A 6,620-nucleotide genomic window follows, 5' to 3' on the forward strand; every position below is an offset into this window, starting at 1 on the left:
TTTTGTTATGTTTTGTAACTTCAAAACATTAAACTAATTCAAAGGAAGACATGGGAGTCTGAAATGCGAATCTAACTTTGTGTTAAGCGAGGCGCACATGTATCATGTGGTAGTGTGATGATGTATGTAATTCACATATTTATACATATAACCCATAATTATTTTGATAAACAAAAATGCTTAATCAACCAATAGATGTACAAGGTTACTGAAATAGAGCTTACATATTAAATACACAACAGGTTTAATTCAGAATTGGTTGTAATAAAATTTTTGAACTACATTACTTCAGATTGTAGGTTCTACAAGAACTTTATTTATATAAAAAAGACTGCCTCTGCATCAAACAAACTCAGCTTTTGTCTCTGCATTCAGTTAAAATTGCACTCTGAAATAATTCTGTTTATGAAAACGCTATTATTTAAACTCAAAATCATTGCTGTAGAAGAAAATTCTTAATCTACATTGGTTATTAGTTTCCATCAATGAAAGTTGTAATCAGACAATCAAAGAAAATGAATGACACAGGAGGAGGCTTATGGTCACCTTTACTCTACCTCCTTCCCTTCGCCTTTCAGTCTGCCCATCACCTACAAATTCCTCCCTCCAGTTCCTCTCCTCACCTTCCCTTTGTTTCTTAGTCCACTAATCTCAGTTTTCATCTTTGTCAGTCCTTTTTCACTTCTACCTATCAGCTTCCATTTTCTTGTGTCATTCCCACTCACCCCCATCCCTCACTTTCCTATCACCCACCTCTCACCTGTATCCACCCATCACCTGGCAGTTCTTCCTCCACCCCTTTCCCTACATATTTTACTGACCATCTCAACTCTCTCTTTCCTTGATGAGGAGTTTCAAGGCCAAAATGTTGACTGTCCATTTCCCTCCATAGATGCTGCTCAAACCACTCCAGTATTCAGTGTTGCTTCAGATTTCCAGTGTTCATCAGTAGCTCAGATAGGAGCCTAAGGTGGGTTGGCGTGGATCAGTTGGGAACCTAGGATTGATTGGCATGGACCACTTGGGTAGACTGCTGGACGGAGTGGACTTGGAGCGAGGGTCATAAGGTCAGTGACGATCGGAGGAGGTCGATGGTGGACGAACGGCCTCATCAGTGAGCTCCAACGTTTGCACATTAGACTGTTTCATGAGAATGGGCCCTTTTCTTTTTTTTTTGTTTCTTTACTAACCGTATAGTCAAATTAAGAACTATAAAGCTCAATCATTTAATTGCAAAAAAAAAGAAAAAAATCCTCATGACGTTGAGATAATTTGCCAATCCTTCCTGCAAAACACAAAGTCCAATCTGGGTGTACAAGGCAGTGACATAGCTCCCCAAAACGGTAGGGGTCACACTCTGCTCCCCTGGTGCTACGTAGGCCAGCCTATCTGGTGGTCTCCCAACTTATGCTTTCCAGGTAGCCCCAAATTTCTTATGAGGACTTGGTCTCCCGGCAGGAGTTGGGAGAACCTCGCCTTTTGATCGTACCTCCTCTTATTTCCTTGATTCTGCTTGGCAGACATGGCACCCTCCATCTTTTGTTGAGCTGATCAGAGAGGTACAGGAAGAGAATGTGTCAGAGGCGTGGGAGGGCTCTGTCAGCAGGGTACAGTCCTCGGTAGTAGTCTCCTGCGGTGAAGTGACCACAGATAGCCTACCCCAAGGAGTGGTAGAGGAGTTTGTGGCAGAGTTGAGAACAAAGATGTTTCAGCTGTTATCAGCGGGTGTGACCCCCCCCCATATGATTCTGGGGGTGGAGCCTCTAAGGGGATGGACAATATGGAGGGCTGCTGGCAGCAAGTGTAACGCTAGAAGGAGACTGAGCCCCCGGGTACCTAAACAGAACGGGTTGTTGGGAAAACTTGGAGGAGACCCAGAGAGGGAACAGCCTGGTGTCTCTGGGGAACACGTTCCCAGCAATGTACCGAGGACACCCTGTTCAGAGAGAGGTCGCAGCGACTGGCCCCTGCAGAGGTGGAGGACATTCAGCAGCATCTGTGTAAGTTGAAGGAAGCTGGGATCATCACTGAGTCCCGAAGCCCCTATACGACCCCAATAGTAGTGGCCTGAAAGAAGAATGGGAGGTACGGATGTGTGTGGGCTATAGGACTCTGAACAGGCACACCACCATGACCAGAATATTGTCCTGAGGACTGAAGACACGCTGGCCTGCCTGAGTAGTGCAAAGTGGTTCAGTGTGCTGGACATGAGGAGTGGATATTACCAGATCCCCATGAGTGAGGCCGACAAAGAGAAGACGGCATTTATATGTCCCCTGGGACTTTTCCAGTTCGAAAGGATGCCCCAAGGCATCTTGGGAGCTCCTACAACATTCTAGCGGGTCATGGAGAAAACGGTAGGGGATATGAACTTGCTTGAGGTATTGGTATTTCTGGACGACCTCATAGTGTTTGGATCCACCTTGGAAGAACATGAAGCAAGGCTGCTGAAAGCTGAAGGGTTAAAACTTTCCTTAGACAAATGCCAGTTCTGCCAAAGGTCTGTTAGCTATGTTGGGCACATAGTCTCATGGGATGGAGTTGGTACAAATCCAGCTAAGTTAGAGGTGGTTACCACTTGGCCAAGACCCCAGACTGTGAGCGCTCTGCGCTCATTCCTCGTGTTCTGTGGTTACTATTGGAGGTTCATGAAAGGCTACAGGAAAATCATCCATTGAATTAGCTTTTGTGTGGCTACCATCCCTTGGGGAAGAAAGGGAGGGGAAAAAAGGACAGGAGGGTGCAGAGTATCTTAGCCCGTCAGAGCCCTTTGGACCGAGGTGGGATGCAAAATGTGAGGAGGCCTTTCAGTCGCTGAAGGAGCTGCTGGCCCAGGCGCCGGTGCTGGCTTTTGCGGACCACCGATTACCATCTGACCTGCACGCGGATGCCAGCCGAGAGGGTTCTGGGGGCGTCGTGTATCAGGATCAGGGCTCCGGGTTGAGGCCTGTTTCGTTTGTCAGCTGGAGTCTGTCGCCCTCCGAGAAAAACTATCCCACGCACAAGTTGGAATTTGTGGTGTTGAAATGGGCGGTGGTGGATAAGCTGAGTGATTACCTCTACGGGACAAAGTTTGAGGTGAGGATGGACAACAACCCCCTAACTTGCACCCTGACCTCAGCAAAACTGGATGCCACAGGTGGTTGGCGGTGTTGTCTGCCTGTGATTTCAGCCTGAAATACCGGCTGGGAAGCAGGAACACTGATGCTAATGCTTTGTCCTGATGGGCACATGAGGGACTGGTCAGGGACGAGGAGTGGGAGAGCGTTCCTGCCCCAGGGGTGAAGGCCTTGTGTCAGTTTGCCATCATCGTGAAGGCAGAGGGAAGGGAGGGGCAGGACTGAGTGGTGGATCAATTAGGAGCTACTAATGACTCCATTCCCCAAGTTTACCATAACCTGACTGTTCTGAAGTCAAATCAATGGCCTGCCCATTCAAACTTTCAACAAATCTCTTTCTGTTCGCGTCTTCTCTCCTCATCTCTCCCCGGCAAATGACCACAAAATCCCTCTCCAGACACATAAGAAAGAACAACATCCTGCTCTTTGGCTAACATGCCCCGTTATCTCCAGTCATAACCCAAACAATGCTGTTACAGAGAAGCCATTACCCCAGCAGTGGAACCTTACAGCGTGTTACAGTAGCAAGTTGGATTAGAGATTGGCTTCACAAGAGGAGCCAGAGAGTGGTAGGAGATGGTTGCCTCTCTGAATGGTGGCCCGTGACTAGTAGTGTGCAGCAGGGATCGGTGCTGGGTCCATTTTTGTTTGTCATCTATATTGTTACGTACCCCGTAACTGGGTTGCCAAACCAGCAGAAATGGATCACTCAGTTGGAGTCTGGATTACTAGAACTAAGAAAGTTTTATTAAAGAAAGAAGCAACATAGTACTCTAATCAAAAGGATAATAAATGCAACAGTTCAGCAATGATAAACACACATGTACACAGAATTAGGATAACAGGATCAATCAAGCTCTATTGTCGTTTAGGGGTAAATGACCAGTTTCAAAGTGACGCAAAGTTCAGTTCAATTGAGTTCAGTTCAGTTCACAGTAATCACTGCCGTGGGAGATGGACAGTGGGGGGAAGGAGAGGGAGAGCAAAAACTAATGAATATTCAAACGGCTTCCACATAGACCTTCGATATTCTTCGCAGTCAGCTTTCGGGCGAGCCCTTTGTGATGTCTTCTGAGGTCACCAACTGTGACCCCTCCGTTTCCAGATACAATCGTTTCTCTGCGGTGAACCTGGCACCCAGGCAAGGGCGGACACACACCAGGTTCCCGCCGATCGTACCTTTCCACCTGTGCATCTATGGCTTGGTCCCGCGATCAGCCCTCCAAAACTCCCACCGACTTGTGGGAGGTGCACCACTTCCAGGGTCTCGTTACCTCGTGGTGTCGTGTGTGTCTGCCTTAGCGAACCTGTCCCTTTTTATCCCCCTGCTGGGGTATCGCCTGTCCATCACTTCAAACAGTTCGGGGTTCAAAGGGGGAGCCGATCTTGACAGCTCTCCTTCCGTTAAACTCTCCCGTCCCTTCATTAACATCTCCAAATGCTGCTCCATTGTTTTCCTTATCTCTCTTTCTCCTGAAGACAGGTGGCAGACCAACTGCTGATCCCACTGGTGCCAGCACAGGACAGCTAACATCTTAATCTATGTGTATTCTCGTCACAATATCAATGATCTGGAAAAGAATGTGGTAAACTGGATCAGCAAATTGGCAGATGACACCAAGTTTAAGGGGGTAGTGGACAGTGAGGAAGGCTATCAAAGCATGCAGTGGGATCTGGACCAGTTGGAAAAATTGGCTGAAAAATAGCAGATGGAACTTAATGCAGACAAGTTTGAGGTGTGGTACTTTGGGAGGACCAACCAGGGTGGGTCTTCCAAGGTGAGTGGTAGAGCATTGAGGAGGGTGGTAGAATAGAGGGATCGGGGAATAGAGATCCATAATTTCTTGAAAGTGGCATTGCAGGTAGATAGGGCCATAAAGAAAGTTTTTGGCACATTGGCCTTCATAAATCAATGTATCGAGTACAGGTATTAGGATGTTGTATTGAAGTTGTATAAGATGTTGGTGTGGCTTAATTTAGATTACTACGTGCAGTTTTTGTCATCTACCTGGAGGAAAGATGTAAATAAGATTGGAAGAGTGAAGTGGAAATTTACAAGGATTTTGCCAGGATTCGAGTACCTGTGTTACTGGGAATGGTTGAACAGGTTAGATCTTTATTCCCTAGAAGGTAGAAAATTGAGGGGTATGGATAGGTTAGGTGCAAGCAGACTTTTTCCACCGAGGTTGGGTGAGACTACAGCTAGAGATCATGGGTTAAGGCTGAAAGGAACCTGGAATGGGCATTACCGAAGAAGGTTTGGAACATGGACTGTTCTACGTAGCGAACCAAAAGGCAGGCATAGCTGGGGCCCATGCAGGTGTCTATGGCTGCCCCTCAAGTCTGGAGGAAGTAGGAGGAGCCAAGCTAAAAATCGTTGAGGGTAAGGACCAGTTCTGCCAGATGGAGCGGTGGTGGAGGGGAAGTGGTTAGTTCTTTTGTTCAGAAGTGGAGAGCTTTGAGACCTTCTTGATGAGGAATATAGCTGCATAGGGACTGGACATTCGTGGTGAAAATGAGGTGGTCAGGGCCAGGGAATTGAAAATTAGTGAGGAGATTGAGAGCATGAGAAGTTTCATGGATCTAGGTGGGAAGGGACTGAACCAAGGTGGATAGAATGGAGTCGAGATATGAAGACAGAAGTTCAGGGGGGCACAAGCAGGAAGAAACAATGGGCATACCCAGATAGTCAGGTTTGTGGATCTTGGCTAGAAGGTAGAAATGAGCAGGGTGGGGTAAGGAAGCTATGAGTTTGGTGGCAGTGGATGGCAGTTCTCCAGAGTTGATGAGGTTGGTGATGGAGTTGGAGACATTTTTCTGATTGGCCAGAGTGGGATCCTTTTCAAGGGGTAGGTAAGAGGAGGTGTCTGAGAGTTGATGCCTAGTCTCAACAAGATAGAGGTCAGTCCACCACACTTCAACAGCACCCTATTTGCAGGTTGTAATTGGTGCAGAGAGAGTGGAGGGCAGTGTGTTCAGAGGTGGTAAGGTTTGAGGAAGATAGAGGAATGCTGAAGCCTGATGAATGCTGTTAGTCCTGACGAAGGGTCTCAGCCTGAAACGTCGACTGTACCTCTCCCTAGAGATGCTGCCTGGCCTGCTGCGTTCACCAGCAACTTTGATGTGTGTTGAATGCTGAAACCAAGCAGGTTGATGTCTCATCAGCAATTAGTCCAGAGTTGATGAGGACAGTAGTGGTGTCAGAGACAGTTTTCAGATGGTCTGGAGTGGGGTCCTCTTTGAGGGGTATTAAAGAGGAGGTGTCTAAGTTTTGCTGCCAGTTCCGATTCCCATTCTTGTTTCAACATATCGATTCATGGACTCCACTTGTGCCACGACGAGGCCACCCTCAGGGTGGAGGAGCAACACTTTATATTCCGTCTTGGTAGCCTCCAACCTGATGGCATGATTATCAATTTCTGAAACTTCCGGTTAAAAAAACTTTCCCCATCCCCTCTTCTATTTCTCACTCTGACCTCTTCTCATCTGCCTATCACCTGC

Source organism: Mobula hypostoma, chromosome 5 (assembly GCF_963921235.1).
Source record: "Mobula hypostoma chromosome 5, sMobHyp1.1, whole genome shotgun sequence".
Taxonomy (NCBI): Eukaryota; Metazoa; Chordata; class Chondrichthyes; order Myliobatiformes; family Myliobatidae; genus Mobula; species Mobula hypostoma.